Below are 24,844 nucleotides of genomic sequence, written 5' to 3' on the forward strand. Positions count from 1 at the left end.
ACATTTATTACCTTGCATTTTTGCAGAGAAAGTTAACTCCTGCTCTCAACAGTCCAAAATTTGACTAGCAAAATGATGAACAAAAACAAATACTTTGAGGAAAAATAGAAGTGAAGTAATAGCAGACCAAATGATCATACCACTTTGCCATGCCTAGAGATGGATGTGAATCATAATTTAGGAAAAGGTGTTGATGCTATTAAAAATGAACACAAAGAAAAAAATCATATCAAATGAAATTACCTTAATGGACTTTGAACAAAATGTGTTCAGGGTTCATAAATAAAGAAGGCTATTTTAAAGTTCAGAAGTAATTCACTAAAGATAAATTATATAATCACTGGTTTGGATGAAAATAAATAAAAAAATTTCCATTTTTATTATCCTCATGATAACCTAAAATTGCACTGTCTGCACCTTACACTCAATATAATAAAAGCGTGTCCTTTTATTGTTTCTTCTACTTTTCTGAACTTGACGTGTCTGTGAATAAGTGTGTGTGAAAGAGAAAAGATGATATAGAAGATAGAGAAGTGAGAGAGATATTAGATACAGGTGCAGTATTTGTTTCACTGTAATATTGGTAGTATCTCATGCTACAATAAATTAACAGTTTTACCCTTAATGACTTACCCAAGAAGTACAAGTGATAACAGAAATATGACAACATAGAAGCAGATATATGCTGCCAAGGAAGAGAGGGACACAATGCATCAAGATTTGCATACACATTCTTAAGACATGCTGAGACCACCTATCTGTTAAGAGCTTCAATGAAATGCAGTTTTCGAAGGACAAATAACATTTGCCTGGACATATTGCAATAATTATCTAAAAACAAAATAAAGTTGCTTTGTTTTTTATATTACTAGTAGACACTTGTTTTCTGATTTTGTTAATTTTAACAGTTTTTCTAAATTGTAATGAATGGATAAAGAAGACGTATTTCAGACAACAAATGATTCACTATTAATGATAAAGGCCAACATGTAAATAAATATAAAAAATATGCATAGGTGCTGGTACAGAAATAAATAAGGAAGAGATTGAATGATGATTCTAGATCTAGAGATGGGTCGGGTTGGGGGGTGTTGTAGGCTCAGCCAGGGATTTTAAGGAAGTATAAATACATTTCTGGCTTACTATTGTGCTTAGAATCTTGTATTTCCCTTAGATACTATGTCTAGATTTCTGTCTATTCAGAATTTCCATATATGCATTATGTGCCAACACTTTAATTTGGGGAAAAATCAACCTTCTAAAGCCAGCATAATTGAAAATTTTGAATTTGTTTTCTGTTTTCCACACTCCAGGGAGAAGAGATGCTTGTATTGACAGAAAGTTCAAATCACTTTTGCTAAGGATATATTGACTAAAGAGTTCAATTGCTTTTCTCTACAACTCCCAATGATGGAATTTAATGATTTTTTTTAAATGTGAGATGTACATAGAATAAGCATGATCATTAACAAACTATGTATCTATTTTGAGCGCTCAAAGAAGATGTTCAGAAGGAAAAATATATATTTTCCCTAACATTAAGACAGTATGATATTAAATCCTTCAAACCAATCCAAATTTTTATGCTTTGCTAGAAGTATTTCAGTAAGATTTTCAAATTTTGAATACAGAGAAAGATAGTTAAATTGTGATGGTAATTTTATATCTCAAAACTGTAGGGATGAATAAGAATGTTTTAATCAGTTTACAACTTAACCAACTTCTAATCTTGTTTCAAATATCCTAAATCATATCCACTTTCATAGTATGAAAGACAGATCAGAGTCTCAAATGATTCTTACAATTGTATTGGAAAACCTAACTGATCTAATTTGTGTGTAAATACTTATAAGTGCTAACATGAGCTTAGAACATAAATATAATATATGAAAATACTGAATAAAAAATTGTACATATATGTTCATTTTTTAAAGTATGTAATTTTTTTTCAATTTACTTAGTACTTTGTATATTTAGCTCTTGCAAACACTGAGTAGAGAAAAATCACAGTTGTAGTTCATAAATCATATATAACTTTAAGTCTTTTACATTACAATTATCAGAAAGCTACTGTGATAGTTAAACAATATTCTTACTTCACTTAAATAATACTATAGAAAATGCCAAGATTGATGCACTAAAAAATTAGATAATTAATGAAAAAGAAAGAATTTAAAAAACATTGTGTTCTCATCCTCATGTCTACTTCATTCTACTGCAACAAACTCAGTATTATAGATGGGGTGGCTTAATAACTGAAAGATTTCTTATTCTTGTCAAGGCAAGCAATTACAATATATCAAATCACCAACATATTTGTTGCCTCTTTTTGATTCATAGTTGGTATTACTCGCCATATCCTCATATCTTGTAGTACCAATAAAGCTCTCTAAAGATTCTTACACAAAGTTACTAATCCATTCAAACCTAATTACAAAACAAAGATCTCATGTACTAATGCTGTCACATTTAAGATCAAGTTTCCACATATTAATTTTATAGTAGTACAAATACTCAGTCCATAGCACATACACTATAAAATACAGTTTAATAGAAACAAGCAAAAACATATTCAAGAGAAGAAAAGGATGCCTTGGTGGCAAATCTAAGATGATATTTTAGATGTGTAATCTTGGAAAAATTTCGAATGAGTAAGAACACTTGAAACGTGTTAAGGCAACTCTGACTTTAAACTGAGTCCTTCCTAAAAAGGAGGGATGGCACAGTTATGGGAACAGGTTGTATCACAGTTCCAGAGCCTGGGCAGATTTGCTGCTGTGAGGCCTTGTGAAGAAGAGTAACTTTAAGATGCCAGCTGTCACTCTCCATGCAGAACACAGAGAGATGCTTTGTAGACACATCCAAATGGTTTCTTGGTTATGAAACTTAGAACAAAAGTTTGCTAAAATTGTTCTTTTGTTAGGTTTTGTTCCTCTTGATTATCAGAAGCTTCTAACAAACGGGAAGGCAGGCACTATCATTTTAGATCTCAGATACAATATGATATTGCTTAAATTATACTTTTATTTACACTCAAAATGTCCATTGAAACCATATGGGTAGAAGGTTATGTATGTAAAAATAATATGGATATAGAAACTATTTTCACAATGGTGATATTTAAGATATTTATTTCTGTGTGTAGTAGCATTCATGTCTACCATCACCTCTTTTTCATACTCTAATAAAAAGGATTTTTTACCTTACATGTTTAACTGTGCCAATTTATGGAATGAGCCCTTCCTCATTTTTTCTTGTCTTTCTTTGTCTCTTCCTGTCTCACATGTATTTGTGTGTTTATGTTTTTGGAGAATGTGTCTTAGTAGTTCTTGTTTCTCTGTTGAATCCTGAGTGAAATACTATTGAAAACTATGGCAATGTGAATAAAACTTCTGTGTGGCTAGGACCTGGGCATTCTGAATTCTGGGAATTCTGTCTTAACAATGACTGTATATGTTTTTTTAATAAATGTAATAATCATTTATGCCATATTTATTTTAATCTGAAAAAATTAGAGGATCTCTAAATTCAACCATACTTTATTTACTTAATTATGCCTTAAAAAGTCTGAGTCTTCAGATACTAGATTGAGACAGGTACACAATATTGAAGAAATAGGCATGGCCATTTTTCTCACAAGGAATAAAGTATGATGAAGTAAGAATGACAGTTAAATAAGCATATAGAAAAATGTGTGGTACAATTCATATTGATATAAAGAATATAGTATAGAATCACAAACAAATAGAAGCAATCTTAACTGGGAAAATAGTGACTTCTAGAAAATGAACACTATTCAGAATAACCATATTAATCAATTTACGTGTTCACCAATGAATGCACAATAGAGCTTGTAGTTTATATATATGATGTATTTTACATAGCCATAAAGAAGAATTAAATTATGTAATTTGATGGAAACTAGATGAAACTGGAGATAATCATATTAATGTGGTAATCCAGTCCCACAAGGACAAGTATTGCATAGATTTACTCATCTGTGGAAGCTGAGAGAATAAAGATCAATCAGTGTAATGAAAGGATCCAGTAGAGAAGATGGAAATGGAAGAGAATGTGGAGAAAAGGAAGACAGGATAGGAATGAGAAAGAGAAGGGGTAAATATGGATCAAGTATACTATATGACATATGGAAACATAACAAAATTTCTTTGTAAAATATACTCTAATAAAAGGAATTGGATTTTTAAGTCATCATGTAAATGAGAAGCTGTCAACCAGGCAACAAAAAGAGATATGATGCCAAGCAAAGAGAAAAAGAGAGAAGTAGTCAGCCCGGCGAGAGAGAGAGAGAAAGAGAGAGAGAGAGAGAGAGAGAGAGAGAGAGAGAGAGAGAGAGAGAGAGAGAGAGAGAGAGAGATGCCAAGAAAGCACATTTGGAAGGCCCAAGGGACGTACAAGAAAGGACCTTTTAAAGAATAAAAGAAAATAATAATAATGATTGAGTAAAAGAAAGACACAAGAAAAGATTGGAGCGTTGGCATGACAAGTTGCTGTAGGATCTCATAGGCTAAAATGAGAAGTTTGTACTGTATTCTAAGAATGTGAGAGGCCATCAACAGTTTTTTAAATGAGGACTAAAATAGTCAAATTTATATATACATATATGCAAATAAATATATAAGCAAGCTGGTGTCACGTGGTTAATACCTGTAGTATTAACAAGGGGCTGGGATCTGAGGATCACAGTTCAAAGCCAGCCCACGTGGGAAAGTCCCAGAGACTCTTATCTCCAATTAATCACAAAAAGCTAAAATTGGAATTGTGACTCAAGGGGTAGAGCTCTAGTCTTCAGAAAAATAAAAACAAAAAACAAAAATTCAGGGACAGTACCTAGACTTTGAGTTCAATCCCTAGGACTGACACAAAATAAATACATACATATATACACAGATAATTGGCACACACGCACACGCATACACACACAACTATAAATAAAATTTATATCTTAATCTGTTTAGAGAATGTGAATATGAACTGAAATCTTTTCAAGAATAACTCCCAATATTTTGACATCATCCACGTTTCCTTTGTTTAATGGTAAAAAACTAAAGGTTTAGTTAAAGGAAGTTAAATTGGATATTCCTGTACATTTCTCCAAGCTCTCCAAATTAAAGTACCAACTCCTCTGCTAAGTTTTTTTCACTCATACTTTTTTCTATCTCACCCATGTGAATGGTATCATGACTATTTCACTTTCTATGAGAATGTCCATGCACCCTCTCATGAGTATTCATTTGATTATGTAAACAGTGCTTGATTGCAAATGATTAATCCTTTCCGGTAGCCGCAGGTGTGGGACTCAACTCTACTCCTGCTTTACAACCATCACCCATCACATTGTATAATCTGAAATTGACACTGCTTTCCAACCATGGTGAATTTTGATCCCTGCACTTACCCTGGCAGTCACTAAGAATTGGATAACTTCTTGCGGGTGCTGTTTTAGTGGCTACTCTCCAGGCTTTCATAATTGGTTCATATTTGATGATCAGCATAGCTCAGAGATGGCTTTAATTCACAGATAGCCTACTTCTAGCTGAGAGCAGCTTTTCTTTTGAATCATTTTGTACAGTAGCTTGCCAAGAGTTATACACATGAAGACTCTTCATAAATGCTTTTGATGATGAAAGGATCTAAGCTTTCTTTCAGGCCATGCCAAATGTGTGTGCCATTTCATAATAAGCCATGCATTCAGTATTGGGAAGGAAGTCTAAGCAAAGGACTTCCCTCATTTTACAGTAAATTTTAAATTGGCTTGTGTAAATTCTTAGAAATAAAGGCTATTGATAACAGTGTGTATATAAATAATTTTTCATGCAATCCAATAAATTATATTCATGATGGTTATAAACTAAAAGGAAATGCATATTAAGATTTTTGTCTTGCTATAAAAAGAGGGGATGCAAAACTTTTTTCTAATGAATTTATTCCTATGAGTTTTATTAATCATGTCATAAATGATAGCAATTACGAGTTTACTGGCAATCTACCTCACAGTTACCTTCTTCTTTAACCTCTTTAGAACTTGGCATCTGCTTTGTGAGAAATGAATATCAGTAAATCTTTCTCTTATTATGATAATATCAGCTCAAGCTAATTCCCTACTGAGAAGAAAAAATATGACTCAGACAATGAAAAACATATGTTTGGGAGAGACAGTTTGCCATCAAACTACATCAACAATTTAAATGATTAAAATGTTTCTAAAAACATCCTTTTCCTTGTCAGTAATGGATGAAACTAACTTACTCCCCATTGTTTTATTTAGGTTTTCGAACAGATGTTAATGTCATGAAGAAAATTCATTTTTATGCTATTAAAATTAAAACCATTTATTATTACCTCTTTTGTCATATATATTAAACGCAGCTCAATTATTCTGATATCTAAGCTTAGGCATGAGTTTCTTTAGGAGACAAATAGAACTTTCTACATCAGTTTTCAGATACTTGGTACTGGATTATATTCAATGAAATAACCGTTCAGTGAAATAAGAAATCTTTACTTGTACCCTGCTTATAGAAAAATGAATACATTTCAGAAGAATTTTGACCTGGAGTGTGCCTCATAAATATTAAAGTATAGACAGCTAGCCAGGTCCTATCTGTTTAGTTTACTGAATGATTGTGCCCATATAGATTTTTCCTGGAGAGAGAGCGAGCGAGAGAGAGAGAGAGAGAGAGAGAGAGAGAGAGAGAGAGAGAGAGAGAGAGATTTGAAGTTGCCTATGACAGCTCAGAATTTTCACATCTCAATAAATGCCTCAGCCAGTCTTCCCTTTGAGCTGCTTCTCTATTGTGACTCATTCATAGTTTAAAGGTTCTGTTTACATTATTCCCAGGCTTTGCCTACAAAACCAGAGATGAATGTGATAGTTTTTCAAACTATGTATTTGGAATTGAAATATAAATCATGTCTTTTTGTATGTTTTGTTATTGTTCTTGATGTTGTTTTTCAGTGTCCATCCTGGCTTGAACTCAGGGCCTGGGCTCTGTCCCAGGTTTATTGATCAAGGTTGTGCTCTACTCCATTAACCACAGCTCTCTTTCTGGCTTTTTTGATGCTTAATTGGAGATAAGAGTCTCATGGACTTTCCTGTCCCACATAACTTCAAAGATTTTAAGATCTCAGCCTCCTGAGTAGCTAGGGTTATAGACATGAGTTATGAAGCCCATATTATAATTTTTTCCTGAAATATAGAAAAAGAGTAAGTAGAAAAGAGATTTATTTATTTTTCTAGGGCTTACCTTTCAAAATGGAGAACTCATGAAGTTTTCTTTTTTCCCCACTAAACTTTCCTAGGTTGACAATATGCAATTCCAGATCCTAAGGAACTGGATGAGAAATATGTTTGTCACATACTGCAAAGAGAAATATGTATCAAAAAGTGAGTGAGGAGAGAAATTGACTCACAAGTCTTTGGTAATCATTATTCTCCACAATAATTCTTAATTGCTTGCAGATCCATGTAATTCTCAATAATTATATGATAATGAAAACTTAATTTCCTAATTTGGTGTATATTTATTTTTCAAGATTTGTCTGCATATGTATTCAATTGTTCAGGAAAGGTTTAAAAAAAACTCAAATGTTCATATCTCAGGCTCCAGAGTAGCTAGGATTACAGGCAGCATCCACTGGAAGTGACACTGTGGGTCAAGTGGTAGAGTGCTAGCCTTGAGCAAAAGCTGTCCAGGGACAGTGCCCAAGCTCAGAGTTCAAGCTCCAAGACTGGGAAAATAAAGAAGTTCAGATGTAAGTTTAGCTGTCAGTTTAGGAGAAATGATTAACGAAAGTTAAATTAAAATCCATGGGAAGAATCATGTTAGAAGAAGGCTAACACCAAATTTAATCCAAAGAACAGCCAGGTAAACTGAACATAAAATAAAGCCAAAGATTTATGTGAAAATCTAAGCATAAAAAATGAAATAACTTATTTTGCTGGATAACCGAAGAAAATATTTCACTGTGGGTTTTGCTTTTGTCTTTTTGTTTGCACTTACAATGAAGCATGATTATTACAATTATGCATGATTATCCACTAATGGTAGGGAAAACTGAGTGTTGATTCATAGCTCTGTATGAAGAACCTATGAACCACCTATAAAAAACAATATGATTTGCCTAAGGTATCACCATCCAATATTTAAATGTTGGTTATCAAATTACATAATGTGTCTTAGTCTCTTGCTATTGCTTGGATTTTTTCACTATCAGATTTCTAGAGATTCAGAAAGTGTAATTCGTTTTTGTTTCCTTTAAAGAAATAGTAGTGCATGGTAGAAAAATGTAGGTGTCATAATATACATTGGCAAAATATTTGTTTTTATTTATCTTAAAGTGAGCATTAATACATTCTTGGTTTTGCTTTGATATAAAAAGTCATTATAGGTTAAAGGTTCCTAAAATAATTTTTGTCAAAGTAATTATTGTATAAATCATATTTTCATCACCTTTCATCACATTTAGTAAAACTCCATAAGTTTCTGAGTTATCAGAAGAGTAATTTTCCAGGGGAATTAAGCATCTCCTATATGTGTATTGATTATATATGCAAGTGGAGACAATGTAGACAGTTGGGACAATGTGATCCATACTTAAGTAACATATAGAACACATGAACTATAAGCTTACCTTCCTATAGTCTATTACACTGGAGAAAGGTGAAAATGTTTCATTCTCCTTGCACTGAAATACAAAAATTTTAAATAAAATAAAATTCACAGAACTTGTTCTGCTTTGGCTCAATCTCCAGTCCAGAGACAAAACCACACTTTTATGAAATTTACCTAATGCCTATCTATGCTCCTCTCAATACTCCTTCATTGAGAAATCTCACAATTTCCAGGATAAGAGATCTTTTGCTTATAGTAAAGAATACACAGAACTTTCTTTACAGGTATATCTTTGTAAATCTTAGCTGGTAGGCATCAATAGATGTGGATCATTTGTACAGTAGATATTGATATAATTTTCCTTTATACAGATAACTAGCTTTTTAACTTTGTCTAGCATAGTTAAAATATTAATAGTTTAATAGAAGCTGAATGAGAGTAATACATAACAATATCCATAGGATAACAACTCATGGCATTTCTCTATTTGCAGTGATTTCTTCAAAGATGAGCATGGGATTTAATCAAAGTAAAGGAAAATACCAAAAGTAAAATAAGAAATAGAAAAAAATAACTAACAAAGAGAAATCAACTAAATCAATCCAAAAGAAAGATATGAGCTAGAAATGAATCAAATCAACCATATTTGATATTTTATTTCCCTCTGAAGTCGATGATAAATAAGGAAACATATTTCTTATATTTATTCTAGGGTTTGGCTGATATTTTTGTTAATTGTATATAAGACTAAACAAATGTAAATGGGTAGATAGATGATAGATACACACATTTGCTATTGATGAAAGTAAATGGAAAATAATGATAACTGTGACTCAAGATGTTGAGCCTCAGGGAGTCTCTGGTATGGAAGTTCCTCAAAAGAAAGGTAGAACTCCCATATGACCCAGAAGCCCTGCTTTTGGGCATATAACCAAAAGATTTCAAGCAAGACCACACTAAGGCCACCAGCACAACTATGTGTATCACAACTCAATTTGCCATTGCTAAAATATGGAACCAACCCAGATGTCCCTCAGTAGATGAGTGGATTAAGAAAATGTGGTACATATACACAACGGAATTCTATGTCTCTGTGAGAAGAATGACATTGCCCCATTCATACTAAGTAATCATACTAAGTAAAGTAAAAGTAAAGTAAAAATCATACTAAGTAAAGTGAGCCAGACCAAAAGAAACATAGATTTTGTGGTTTCCCTCAATGGTAATAGTTAGTACACATCTAGGATGGTCCCAGCAGAAGACCACAATAGATCAATAGTTATGTATATATGAACATATAAGATGATGCTAAGCAAAATGAACTCCAAGTAATGGAAAAATAAGTGGCTTATCATAGTCATTACTTTCAATTTATGATGTGAAATTATGTCATTCTCATTATTTCTTTCCCTGTGTTTTACCCCTGATATCACTGTTACTGATTTCTGAACCCTGGGTATCATATATACTTTTATTGGAGCTAGGGAAGGGAAGGGGAAGATCAAAATGGAGACACAAAAGGTAAAAAACAAACCAATGCAACCTCAATATTTACAAAACTATATGCTATAAACCAACTTTAGGATTCATGGGGTTGAGGGAAATGGGGAGGGTGGAAGGGGGGGAAGACAGGAGGAGGTAACAAATTGCATAAGAAATGTACTCTCTACCTTACATATAAAACTGTACATCACTGACAATAAATTAATTAATTAAAAAATAATTCTGACTTTTCGATTTAAAAGCAAGGGATATTGGGTCAATATGATAATGGTTACTTCTAATCACAATTACTCAGAGGATGGAGATATATATATATGTATATATATATATACATATATATATATGCAGTTACACAGGAGACAGATATCCTATATCTGTAGATGGAGGCCAGCCAAAAACAAAGTAAGACCCCATCTGAATAACTAAACTTAAATGGGTTTGAAGCATGAGTAAATTGTTAGAATACTTTGTTACCATATAGGAAGTCCTGAGTTCAAGCCACAGTAAATCAAATAAAAGAAGGAAGGAAGGATGGAAGAAACACAGGGAGGGAGTGATGAAAGGAGGAAGAAAAGGAAAGGGAAAAGAAAAAGAGGAAGGAAAATAAAAATACACATATCTAGAGTAATTTTTTAAAGATAAAATTAATAACCATGTTAAGAGATTAACTAATAATAATATATCTTTAACTGGCATATATGGAAATACTAAAAACATTTTTTTAATGCTCAGCTTGGTCTTACTAGGTTCTCCTGCTTTTGAATTTGGGGGATGAGTTTCATGAATCAATATATTATTTCAATTATGTCAAAAAGAAAAAAGTAGAAATGGGAAATAAAAGTATGAAAGATGATATTGATATTCATATTAATATATCAAAATCATTCAAAGAGCATTTTAAAAATAAAATTTTTATTTTGTGATTACTATCAGAGGCCAGAATAAAACTTGATAGCTAAAATTATTTTAGTATATAAATTTAATGTAATTAAAGTATATCCCCATGCTTTAGATGGATTATAGAATTATATCCTTTACTTATCTTACTTTGTCATAAGACAAAGAATCCTATGTATCCATAACTCAATCACAACAAATTTGTGTATAATGATGTCCAATGAAATCATTTTAACATGATTCATTTCAGACTTCTGAGGAAGGGAAAGAAAAAAATACACAAAGAGTAGATTATTTAAATTCTTATAACCTTATTTTAATACTGAACAAGAATTTATCATACTTCACTAATAAAAATAAGTAAATTAGCCCAAAAATGCTTAGTTGACTCTTGAACATTCTGTTTCTTTCAAACTTACTGGCAGCTTTGAACAGACACTGGATGAAAACCCCTGCTAATACTTATTTCCTTCTAGATCTATGTTCTTCTCTCTGGCAGGGCTGTATGAGGTAGGATGGCAACTCCTGATCAGATACAATGCTGTTTCTACGCTTCTAGTGCAAAGGAGGGTGTGGGGAAGGGATGTGGGCTGTAACAACTGCCAGAACTTTCCTTTTCCCACTCCTCACACTAAGTGTAACTGGGCACAAAGCCCAATCCTTATGTTGGCATGGTTGCATTTTGTGATGCCAATACTTTGTGCATGAATCCTGTTAAACACAGGTGCACGTGTGCACACACACACGAGTTTGTATCAGAAATTGAGAAAATGATGAAGTCCTTACTGGCTCTATTTGGGAATTTATTTTTTAATTTAATTTTATTGTCTTGGTGATGTGTAGAGGGGTTTGATGTATAGAGGGGTTACACTTAACATATGTAAAGCAGTGAGTACATTTCTTGTCAAAGTTAGTTCATATCACAAGGAAATTTCTGACCCAAAGCCTACGTAATATCACAAATTAGGCTTTGGTATGTCCCAGAATACAGTGCTTTTTATGTACCTACCATGTTTTGGAAACTTCAGCCAACCAAAATTATTTAGGTTTAGTTTTCCTTTATCTACCAGTAAGCACTTTATCCTACTTTTTCACACAAGATGTCCTTGTAAATTTGAACTCAGCAAGCATATTTGAAATCCTTTTTTTTTTAAATTCTGGAAGAGTAGCTACAAATAGTCTCCTAAGCCTGACTCATGTAGGACTTTCTATAATCTGTAGATACAAGTACTTTTTACCATGAAATTTCACAGGTGATAGAAGAGTATCATATTCATGACAAGCACATGATGTTCTTTGCTATAGTATCCCAACCCAGATATCAACATTAAATATACTATTCAGACTGTAAAACCCTGCACAGATTGAATGAGTTTCATAATCTGAGTATATTTTTAACATCTACGCTGTAAATCTCGTATCAGCTTATCAAATTTTATAATAATCCTATTGTGTGTGTGGTGTGTGTGTGTCTGTGTGTGTTTGTGTCTGTGTGTGTGTGTGTACGTGCATGCCAGTCTTGGGGCGCAGATTTTTTTCTCAAGATTCGTGCTGTACCATCTGAGCTTCAGCTTCACAGCTTCACTTCCAGATTTTTGGTGATAAATTGAAGATAAGAGTCTCAGGAACTTTCTTGCCTGGGCTGGCTTCCAATTGTGATTCTCAGATCTTAGCCTCTTGAGTAGTAGGATTGCAGGCCTGAGTCACTGTCATCACTTGTAACCTCTCTTTTAAATTCCTGAGATTTTGAATCTGACTCTTGAATCCTGACCTTTCACATCTTCACATCGGCTCCTGAGCTCTGAAGGTATATTGGGGGTCCATTCCAATTGAAGCTTTTCTTATCTATTTACTGCAGTTTGGTGAGTTCATTTCTGCTCAGAAATCTGTCTAATAATCTCGAAGACACTGCTTACTGTGAAAGAACAAAGACTTTATAATTTGGATTCTTTTGGTGTTTGTTGAATTGAATGAAGTTTTCAACTCTGGAAGATTCCTGGCAGGAATTCAAGAAAATTTCTGTGAGTATATAAAAGGGGTCTTTTAAATGAGTGACATCTTCATAACCAAAATAAACAAAGGTAAGTCAAATATTATGATTTCCATACTTAGCATGTTATTAGGTTGCAAAATATAAGAATGCTACACTATGTCTTAACATGGATTGTTTCATAATTACATTCATTCACACATGTGCAAATTATCAAAAATCATTCCAAAATGTATGCTCAGCAGCTAAGCTACTTTTGGACAAGCAAGAAAAAAGAACTTATAAAGAAATCACCTTTCAATATTGTACCTCTGTTGATTTTAGAAATGCACTCCATTAACATGAGAAAACGAAGAGCATTTTTTCTGAAGGTCCTTTGAGGGGATTACATTCTCCTGCACTCCTGTGTGTTTTCATGCCTACCACCCTCAAGACAAGACAAAGTAAGCAATAAATGTGAAAAGTTTCTCAGAGATTTAAATTGTTTGTTTGGTAAATTTTGGATATAGTTGAAGACAACACAAAGGGAACAATAGAAAAAACTATAATTTTTCATGTAAGAAGTTATATAAATGTAACTATTCAAATTGTTTCACAATGCAAATATTGTGTTATGATAAAATTCTTTATCCATTATAACTAAACTTAAATTTATTTAAACATGTCTAACACAATCATTTGAAAACATTAACATCCTTATTCTGAGAATTGAGATTTACAAAATCACTTCTTTATCTAACAATATTTCTTCAAAAAACCTAGAGGCCACATAAAACATTGACCAAAGTCATTTTGAATGACGAGCTAGAACAAATTTCTGTTAAGATGCACATTCATTTCTCTAAGGACAGTAAAATATCACCAGTTCTACCCATTGATAGACAAAACAAAAAGTAAAATTTTAAAATGCTTACTATGCTCAAAATATGGTGGATTTCAGGTATTATTCCAAAACAGAATTAAGAAAATTGAAATTGCACAATGTCCAATAGTTGAGAAGAAAACAATTCTAAAAGCTAATCAATGATGAAACAAGTTCCAAATTGTAAACACAGAATTAAAATGGAAGCTGCTTTTAATTAGAATCCCTAAAGTTGCAATGTTTTGTTCAGCAACTGAAAACGAAGACATTCTTCTCATATAGGTTTCTATTATTTTTTCATGAAAGCATTGTATATATTAATTTCTAGTTTATAGAGCTGAATGTTGAAATTTAACTAAGTGTAAACTGAGTATAACAGTGCAAACTGCCCTGGATAAGCCAAGGCTCAAATGCCAAAATAAAGTTACTTCTCCTCTGGGAGCATGATGAACGCTCCATTGATTAGATTTGGGAAGTACAACACAACTGAACTAAATCACAGAGAAAAATTAAATGACAGGATAAAAAATCACAGTTCCACTCACCAGTAATTACTGGGACAGTCAACAATGATTTCCAAATTTGTGAAGAATAAGTACCTACTTTAATATTCTACTTTGTAGGTTGGCCGAAAATCTAAATATACAGTTTGAACTTTTATTCTAACTAGCTCAACTGCATGCAACAAGGCTACCTCAAATGAAAGAATCTTGAAACTTACATGCTGAAAAAAACAGAACTTGTGAACTTAGGCCATTTGGGAGAGAATAGAAGGAAAAAAGATCCATTGAAGATTTTATATATATATATATACATATATTCACATATATACATATACATAGATATATGTACTTATATGATACCTGGCAACACAAAATTTTTGAGACTCATTAGACAAAGAATTCTTAAGTAATCTTATAATTTTCATATTCTATATTTCCAAGGCTTTTGATTTTGCAAATAATACTGCATTGGGTTGTTTTAATCTGTGAATAAATATATGGTTTAGCAAAAAGGGATGAAGAACGTAACAAATGTCTATTATCTAACTCAAAATTTTCACATTGGTAACTATTGTCATAACTTTACAAAAGCTAATCTTAGTGACAATTTTATATTCTCAAATTAGAATAATTCTCTCACTCAGCTGCAAATCACATTCATTTCTATTTTATCTCTGATTATCAAACATCTGGATTTTTTTGTTGGGAAGGAAGATGGAATAGAAAGAGAGAGGGGATGTGCAAACAAAGCTAAAGGTATTGTTGGCTGAGCATTACGAAACCATTCCATTTTGGAAGAGGCAGAACACAGTTCTACAGTTTTAGAATGGCAAATAGAACATTCACAGTAGAGTTTCCTCAGAGATAATCAGGAAGGAGTTAAAGGTGAAGGAAAAAGTCACAAATAAGATTTTCCAGTAAACTTAATAATCAAAATGAATTATATAATCCAATAATTAGGCTGCTGAAATTACCCTACAGAAATTCTATTAAACTTTATGATTTAGCAATAAATGAAGAGACAACTTGTCAATACATATTTCTTTGAGCAAGAAAATCACAATAACTACCGTATTTGATCTCATCCATTTTATCATGTATTTCCTAAGGATTAATACCTAGAATATAGAAGGAAAGTATTATGTAAAGAATATTAAGAAGAAAATTTCTGACCTCCATGTTCTTATGATTCAGGACAGATAGAAAAGCATAGGTAAAAGCCAATGGATGCTTGCATGTGTAAGGATGTCTCTTTACAAACGCTTGGTGACAATTTAATAATGTCCTGTACCCTATACCCAGGATTCAGAAGAGGCTGGAGCACATGTCACTCCATTGGTTCTAAATATAAAGCAAGTCCAAGAACAACCCCGGTTTTTTTCTCTTTCTTTCTCTCCATCCCTTTCCTCTTTATCCCTTTCTCCCTTCCTCCCTTCTTCCCTTCCTCCTTCCCTTCTACCCTTCCTCCTTCCCTCCCTCCCTTCCTTCTTTCCTTCCCTTTCCTTTTTTTTTTTTTATTTTTTTTTTTTTTTATTTTTTGGCCAGTCCTGGGCCTTGAACTCAGGGCCTGAGCACTGTCCCTGGCTTCTTCCCGCTCAAGGCTAGCACTCTGCCACTTGAGCCACAGCGCCGCTTCTGGCCGTTTTCTGTATATGTGGTGCTGGGGAATCGAACCTAGGGCCTCGTGTATCCGAGGCAGGCACTCTTGCCACTAGGCTATATCCCCAGCCCCTTCCCTTTCCTTTTTCAGGGCTCCTGCATGGGAAGTAAGCACTCTACCACTGAGTTACACCCTCGGTCCATATACAATATGGTAATCACCACATCTGATTGTATTAGTTATATTTTTCTTTTTATAATAGAAACAACTGGGTCCAGATTTTTTTTTTCCTTCTGCCAGTCCTGGGGCTCAAATTCAACTCTGGGCTTGGACACTGTCTCTGAGCTTCATTTTGCTCAAGGCTGGTACTCTACCACTTGATCCAGGGTTCCATTTCCAGCTTTTTCTGTGGTTATTTCAAGAAAAGAGTCTCATGAACTTTACTTCCTGGGCTACCTTCCAGCTGGGATCCCCATACCTCAGCCTCCTGAGTAGCTAGGGTAACATGCCTGAGCCATGCAAAAAAGAAGCTATTGTAGCTCAGAACTATGGAAGTTAGAGAGCCTGGTTCTAGCACTGGCTAAATTCTGCTGATAATCTTCTTCTTGATTATCTCAAAGTGGCGCATGATATCATGTGACAAGAGACAGGGAGTTATATTTCTCTGCCCGTATGTCATTCTTGTCTCTTTCCTTGTTACAAAGCCACAGGATATACTCATGGGGGCTCCACTCTGATGACTTACTAATTTTAATCATTTTCTGAAGGCCCTACCTCTAAACACTATAGTCATATTAAGTTTAAATATTCTTAAGGCCATAACATATGGCTTTGGGAATTTATTCTGGTATTATTTTAAGGGAAAAGCCATATTCAAATCATAGCATTGGCTAGCCCTGTGTAGGAGCAAGGAAGCCTACTATGTTGCATATTCATTTTAAAAATGCATTCTGACAATTGCGATATCCCCAGTGAAAACAAGTCCATATATTAAGCTTGAAGAATCCTGTTTTTGTTTTGTTTTGTTGCTTTGTCTTTTCAAACAGATCATTTCTCCAAGAGACTCTGCACATCTGGTCTGTGAAAGAGTTCAGTTAGTTGAAGCTAAGGTCATCAGACATCCTTTGTTTTAATAAGATCTCGAACATCAAAAGAATACTCTCATGAGATGAGCATTCCCAAATCAAAATCTCAGAGAATATTAGATATCCAGAGTTTGTTCAGGTGGAAAGGATGTCCCAAAGGGAAAAAGTTTTAAGTTAATTGTCATTCTGTCAAAAAGCATTAAAAAAATCAGTAGGGAAGTAACACTGGAGTTTATAGACATATTTCTCTTAGTTTTCTGGTCAGTATGGGATAGCAACACTGTTGAAAGCCCAAAAGATGGACATGGAGTACTCTACTTGACCCTCACCCAACAGTACAAAGAAGAACCTGTTATGTCAGAATAGAATTTATTCTACGAAACAAGTTTATTGTTCTTAATGAAAAGACAGAGGCATTTTATTTGTTGGAAGGAAATTGTAGCAACCTCAATGTCATAAACACAATTTGTTTAAACTACAGAAAAGAGTTGATTTAATTAAGTTGAAAACAGGAAATTTTGATGATTCTAATAAAATGTACTCTTTCCTGTTCTACTGTGCATAATTCAGTCTGCAATGATTTTCCTTATTACACGTATCAGCTGCTATCCTCTTATGCAGCTGACCCTCATTAATTAATAATTGTATGTCACAGGGAAGATGAGTTTCTAAGTCAGCCTCTTTGTTGGGTAGATTCAAGATCCATTAAGGTATATTTAACCCCGAGTAGGGGAGAGAAATAGTTAGGATCGATGGGCAAGAAATCAAGCACCTTGGAGTATTCAAGGCTGCAGTTGTCTGGGAAAAGCAAGCTGAGCAGCATTTGAGATGCACTGATTTTTTTCCTTGTTGTGGGGGGAAAATGTTAACCTTGGTATGTAGCAACAGCATCAATTTTTAATACCGATTTACATTTAGTATTTTTTCTAGTGTCTTGCATGTAACTACATCAATCTCTTTAGGAAGATGCAACTTGGTAGATAAAACTACATATTCAATTATGCATGAGTCTGTTTCTTTTGTGTTGGCTTTTGCAAGCCCACTTGTTACTAAATGATATATTTTTAATTAGCTCTGTGAGCCTGGCACTGAGAAGTTGACTTGGGCTCTCTCTGGAGGCCTTTTAGCCAAATGACCTGGTTTGGGTTCTATGGCTTTACTTCGTCAGGCAGAACAAATGTATGCATTTTATTCAAACATTGGACTTCAAGCATCTATAACAATTTGATTTATCTCTCTCTTCTAGTTTTTCCCCCCAACATACCCCGTGCCATCTTCCTACATCTTTTCCCATTCTTTTCCTTTCTTTTTCTCCCTTTTCTCAGTCATGGGACTTAAACTCTGGGCCTGAGAATTATTCCCTAAACTTTTCCAGGAAAGGCTAGAGCTCTGCTACTTTGAGCCACAGCACCTCTTCTGGTTTTCTGTTGGTTAATTAAAAATACCAGTCTCATTGACTTTCCTTCTGGGGCAAGCATACAAGAATCCTTAGATCTCATCCTCTTGAATAGCTAGTATTACAGGTATAAGCCTCTGGTACCAAGCAATCTTTTCCCATTCTTTAGGCTAATTTGCTTGCTAAATTGCACACTCTTTCTATGTATCCTTTTAACTGGATTTCTTATCAAGATATTTCACAAATGTCAAAGATCTTTAAACATTCTTTTCAAAATCCATATTTAAAGACTTCAGAGGTTAAGAATATTTTAGCTATTTATGTTTTTACTAACACACGTAACAGATTTATATTCTGTGTATGTTATAAAAACTGAACTAAAAAATCGCTTAATGATCAAACACATCTTTTAGTATTTGACTCCATAAGTGTTCATTGATTTGCCATTTCCTTTCTTTTTTATCACCATTTTATGAAATGTTCAATCATATAATTGAACAGTTGTGAACTGCTGGTTTCAAGATATCTGAACATACCATTTGCATTGATCTGTGAGAGATCTTAGATTAGTACCATTTTTTTCAGAACATGAAAGAAATTGGTATGTTTATTAAAATCAGATATAAATGAGTTAATATTACTAGTGCATATTTATCTGTTGAAGTTATTTAAATGTAGATCTGAGATGATCAAATGGTAATTGAACTGTGATTAATGAAAAGCTAAAGGTAAATGTAAAGGAAAAAGAAAGAAACATTCATTCAGTTTTCTGTTTATAGGTTTCAAGGGCTCTGTCTCTAAATCTAAGGGAGGTTTTGCTCAACTTAGTAACTTTTATCCTTTTATTACCTGGCTAAGAAGATTAGTGCCAGTGAGTATTAAATAAGGTGAATCAATGAGCAGCTTAAAGTAAATCATTTGAAAGAAAACCATAATACCAAAGGAGATTAAGTATACCCTAACTTACTCTTCCTTCTAGGATAAAGGAAAGAACATACAATGCTTCCTTCCTAGTTGTCTATATATTCTACCATTACAGGCTGCTTATCTGTTTATAAGTTAAAGTAGTTGACAATTTGCTGACAGTCGTTTTAAAAATATAGACCTTATTATCAAATTACTGTGAATTTGCTCATAAGTTCACTGGCTGTTACCTTAAAATCTCCCACTGAGAAGACAATGAAAGAATTAGACCTTTGCATATCAAGATGGCAGCAGGAAGCACAGATCTATAAGTTCAGACTTTATGAAGTATCTTGAAATTTTCAATGAATGTGAACATGTTTGGCCAATATAGTAGGAGTTGGTTTTTTTAAAAGTCCATTAGTTAAAAATCTATACAGGGCTGGGGATATAGCCTAGTGGCAAGAGTGCCTGCCTCGGATACACGAGGCCCTAGGTTCGATTCCCCAGCACCACATATACAGAAAACGGCCAGAAGCGGTGCTGTGGCTCAAGTGGCAGAGTGCTAGCCTTGAGCGGGAAGAAGCCAGGGACAGTGCTCAGGCCCTGAGTCCAAGGCCCAGGACTGGCCAAAAAAAAAAAAAAAAATCTATACAAACTTTGATCATAGAGTGCCAAGATTATCAATTCACTTCCCATTTTCCCTAGTACTCCTCTTTCCTCTGTGTAATGATTTTAATTGTTTAAATGCTTACTTTTCCTTTTTAAATCATAACACATTCATAATTTATAAAGAAGATAAAAACTGAATCCTAATCCTAATGAATGAAAATATTATTAAGAAGATAACAAGGGAATTTCATTCATTTGAATGACAATTTTATAAGATACAATTCATATATATGTAAATAAAATTGAAAAAGCACTTTTTAAGGTAAAGTTATATGTGGGGCATGCAGGTAATGTTACTATGTGAAATGAAATTTAATTTATTCCTACCCCTTATTAAAATGTGTGTGCTTATGTGTGTGTGTGTGTGTGTGTGTGTGTGTGTGTGTGTGCGTGGTGTGGGTATGTATCAATGACAAGTATTATCCAATTATGTATTTAAAATACTTACCAATATAAACTAAAATAAAATATCTAAAATATAAAATAGGATTATAAATATTGGCAAGACTTACTCAGGTGGTGTGTGTGAGGAGTATATAGAAAGTATCCTGTTCTCTTGCTACATAAATTTTATTTAGGGTAAGCAGAAAATGTATAAAATTAAATATCTGTTTTCAGTGAAGATAAGTAATATGAAGAAAGTAAAATCAATAATGTGAAAGTTTCTGGATGACAGCAAACTTGTATATAGTTTTGAGGTGGGTTTTTGTTTCATTTATTTTTTAAAATTTATTATTTATTGTTTTATAAAATTGATAGGTTAAAGTTACATAAATCAGATAAAGAGTGCATTTCTTTCTGAATAATGTCACTCCTTCCCTTACTTTCTCATAATTTCTCCCTCCTGTCCCCACTCACAAACCATAGAGTTCATTTTCAACAGTATCTTATATCACTGCTGAATTTATCCCACCATTTCTGTACCCCCTCGTAACCTCCCAAAGACATATAAGTGAACAAACAAAACAAAAGTTAAAGAAAACAGAAGGAATTAAAAAAGAAAAAAGGCTCCTTTTTTCCATTTCCTGGAGTTCTTTTGATTAATATTATTTTACACAATCAGATGCACAAAGCCACTACTCCTTTGTGATCCTCTCGTAAGAATATCCTTTGCAGTGTCTCACTATGTGTGATTGCCTATAGACTTGTATAATTTATCATGTCCCAGTTTATTTTTTTCTTTCACCATCCAGTATGTTTACTTCGATTAATAGGCACATTCTAGTTACCATAAATAAGGGAAAGCATGCAACTTATATATTTTTATAATCAGTGCAGGTGATCCAAGAGAGGTACTCAAAATGCTGAGCACACCCTCTACCAACTGAAATGCATCCTAGTAACAAGAAACGACATTTTAGAAGTTGATATAGGTGGGGAACCATACTGAGAGTCCTGTGCTCTAGACAGAAGTGACAGCAAGCATCCTGGGGAAAGACATATTGCAAAGCAGGCTCCAGAAAATTTGTTCTGGACATGGGAAGCAATGACACAAAGTGGTCCATTGAGTCTAGCAGTTCTTAGTTAAGAATATGGATTCTTAAGAATAGGCTCCAACTTTATCAAGGTTATTTGCAAATGTGTATATAGTTTTCTCAGTCTGAAGTTTCATGGTTGATACTATATTGTTTTTACTTATAATAAAAAGAGTTAGAATGATAGTGAGGAGTTAAAGTTATTTGACATCTATTTCTCAAAGGTTTGAACTACCTGGTTTTGTTCTTTCTTTGAGCTTCTAGTTTGTTTGTGCTTGTTTGCTGAGTAGAAAGCAAGGGTGAAAAGATTTTAAACAGGCATTCTTTGAAGAGATAAGGAAGTTGGAATGCATTTAATGGTATGAACATAAGATTTTGGTTTGGATTTTTTCCTTTTGTTTCCAATAAAGTTAACAAGAGGGTGTGATCTCATCTGAAGAGAGGCCAAATCTGATTGTTTTCTTTAGAAGTCACCCATAACTAAAATCAGTATGCATGTCATTCTTTCATGCATACTTTTTCTTTCTATGTCTAAAGTGAGAAAGAATGAATTTAAGAATAAAAGGATTATCTTTCAGTAGAAACACAAAAATGGATAGAAAGGCAAGAGGGGATTACAGAGGGGTAAATGAGACATAATGAGTAATGGGGTAACAATGACTAAAAACAAATGTACTTATTGTAACTGCAACCTTCCTGTTCATCACCTTTTCAATAAAAATAAAATTTAATAAAGAAAAGAAGCAACAGAAGAAGAGTTTCAAAATAAGAACAAAGAACAATATCGCAAACTACATTTAACATTATTTATGATTTTTTTTTTGCCTAAGGATTGTGAGTTTATTTAAAATACAGCTTAATAAAGCAAACTTTGCTTTAGGTAGCAGTTGGTTAATGTGTTTGCAGTTTTTGTGTGAGAATTCTAGCTTTCTTTTCCTAGAGTAATTAAATTAAAGAAACATGGGGAAAGAGAGAATTTGATAAGAAAGGTAAAGAAAATAACTGTCAAAAGCGACAAGCTTGATGCACAGAAGACCAAGTGTACTTATCACTTGACAAAATCATTCCATGATATATGTGAAATATTTACAAAGCTATGGATATTATGTTAAAAAGCTATGGATATCATGTAGCTATTGTAATGGGGGTCCCTCCAAGGAGGGGACCACAATGTAATTGGATCTGAGGGGGGCAGGGAATCCCCCATCCCCCCAAGAGTCCACCACTCAGAGACAGTCTCAAGTAAAAAGAAGGTGGTTAAGGACTCTTCCCATTCCATGCACCAGAAATGTAATGGGGGTCCCTCCAAGGAGGGGACCATAATGTAATGGAGTCTGATGAGGGAATCCCCCATCCCTCCAAGAGTCCACCACTCAAAGACAATCTCAAGTAAAAAGATGGGTTTACTGGGGAAGTAAAAAGTAGGCTGGCGGCCAGGGTGGCAGCCCAGACTCGGGAACTGGGACAGCACACCCTGGGCCATGCTCAGGGTCAGGTTATAAAGGCAAATACCACATGGTCAAGCCTGCCACACACAGATGGCCAATGAGGTTACAGCACTTACAGAGTATTCCAGGTCACACGCAAGTGGCCAATGGAGTTACAATCTGCCTTATAGCAAATGTATGAAGTAACCTATCATTTTAGTTATAAACTTGGTGCATGGATTTGGCAGGGCTCTCATGATGCAGGCAAACACGCCTACTCATGGGAGGGCACAGTTTTAACCTTAAACATTCCACAACTCAGGTGGTCCAGCCGTTTACATAATCTTATCACAAGGAAGGGAAAGGGGAACTTCCTTGGATAGGGCAGGGGAGATCTTAGTGAAGGTGGAGTCAGCCTCTGCTCTATTTAATCTGAGATGGAGTCAGTCTGACACTCTTCAACAGCCAATGATGATAGCTGGCCAGATCTGACCTCCATATCAGATCCCAATAAAATGTGCAAGCACAAACCTTTGACCAGAGCTCTATGAAGATTCTCCATTAACATCTTGAAAATAGTCATCTTCAAATTTCTCCCACCCACAAAAACAAATGCAGACCTAATCTGGCCTTAAGAATAAAAAATTGTATGGATATTTGAAATGATTCTCATAGTATATCATATTAATTTGAGAATCTAATTACTAGTTTTAAGGCCTACCTCTTAATGTTCCTATAAGCTCCCAAAATAGCACCACCAGCTAGAGATCAAGCACCAATATATAAAACTTTTTGGGAATGTTATGGGCTGGGGGGGGAAGGGGGGAGGTAGTCCAAGTGGGACTCAAACCCATGTCCCTCCAGAGTCCATCAGGCAGAGACAGTCTTAAGCAAAGATGGATTTATTGGGGACATAAAATGTGAACTTACCAGTCAGGGAGACACAGACTCAGGAGCTGAAACTGTGACCTCTAGCAGTCCGTGACCTGGGGTTTATAAATGTAAAAGTGTAGCACAGATGTAGGGGGTTGATGCAGGAGGTAGAGCAAACAACAAAGGAGTTAAACAAGTCATTTACAGAAACAGAATTTTGCATTCAGATTGACCTGATATGTTTCCTTAATCAAGATGGAGTCACCTCTACTTCCTACAACAGGGAACACTTCAAGCCCAAAATATAGCACAGGCACTGTATATGAAAAACAGTATATAAAAAGAAATAAACAATTGTATTTTATATAATAGTTATGCTTCCATGTTATTAAGATATGTTAATGATATGTTTATTAATATATATTTTAACAACTATGAAAATATCAAAATCCGGGGCTGGAAATGTGGCTTAGTGGTAGAGTGTTGCCTAGCATGCATAAAGCCCTGGTAAAATTTCTCAGTACCACATACACAGAAAAAGCCAGAAGTGGTATTGTGGCTCAAGTGGTAGATTTCTAGCTTGAGCAAAAGGAAACCAGGGACAGTGCTTAGGCCCTGAGTTCAAGCCCCAGAACTGCCAAAAAATAAATAAAAAATAAATAAATAAGAATCTAGTGACAAGTAATAAAAATGTGAATGGATAACTGGGACGAAGAAATTGAATATTCAATAAGTGTTAAAAATGTTTGCAAGTTAGTTCCACTAAGTAAAACAACAAGGTATCTGAACCTACAAAGTACTTACACATTAGTAATACTAGAAATCAAAAGTCTAAATTATTGGAATTAGTTTTAAAGGAAATTAAGCTATACATAGAAATATGAAGACCCTCATACCTGTGACAAATAATTTCAACCTTCCATGAAATGAGAAAAGGAGAGGGAGAGGGCAGAAGGGAGAACAGAGAGGAAAGAAGGGAGAAGGGAAAAAGGAAAGAGAAAATGGAATAGGGGAGAAGAAAA

Source organism: Perognathus longimembris, chromosome 4, assembly GCF_023159225.1.
Source record: "Perognathus longimembris pacificus isolate PPM17 chromosome 4, ASM2315922v1, whole genome shotgun sequence".
Taxonomy (NCBI): domain Eukaryota; kingdom Metazoa; phylum Chordata; class Mammalia; order Rodentia; family Heteromyidae; genus Perognathus; species Perognathus longimembris.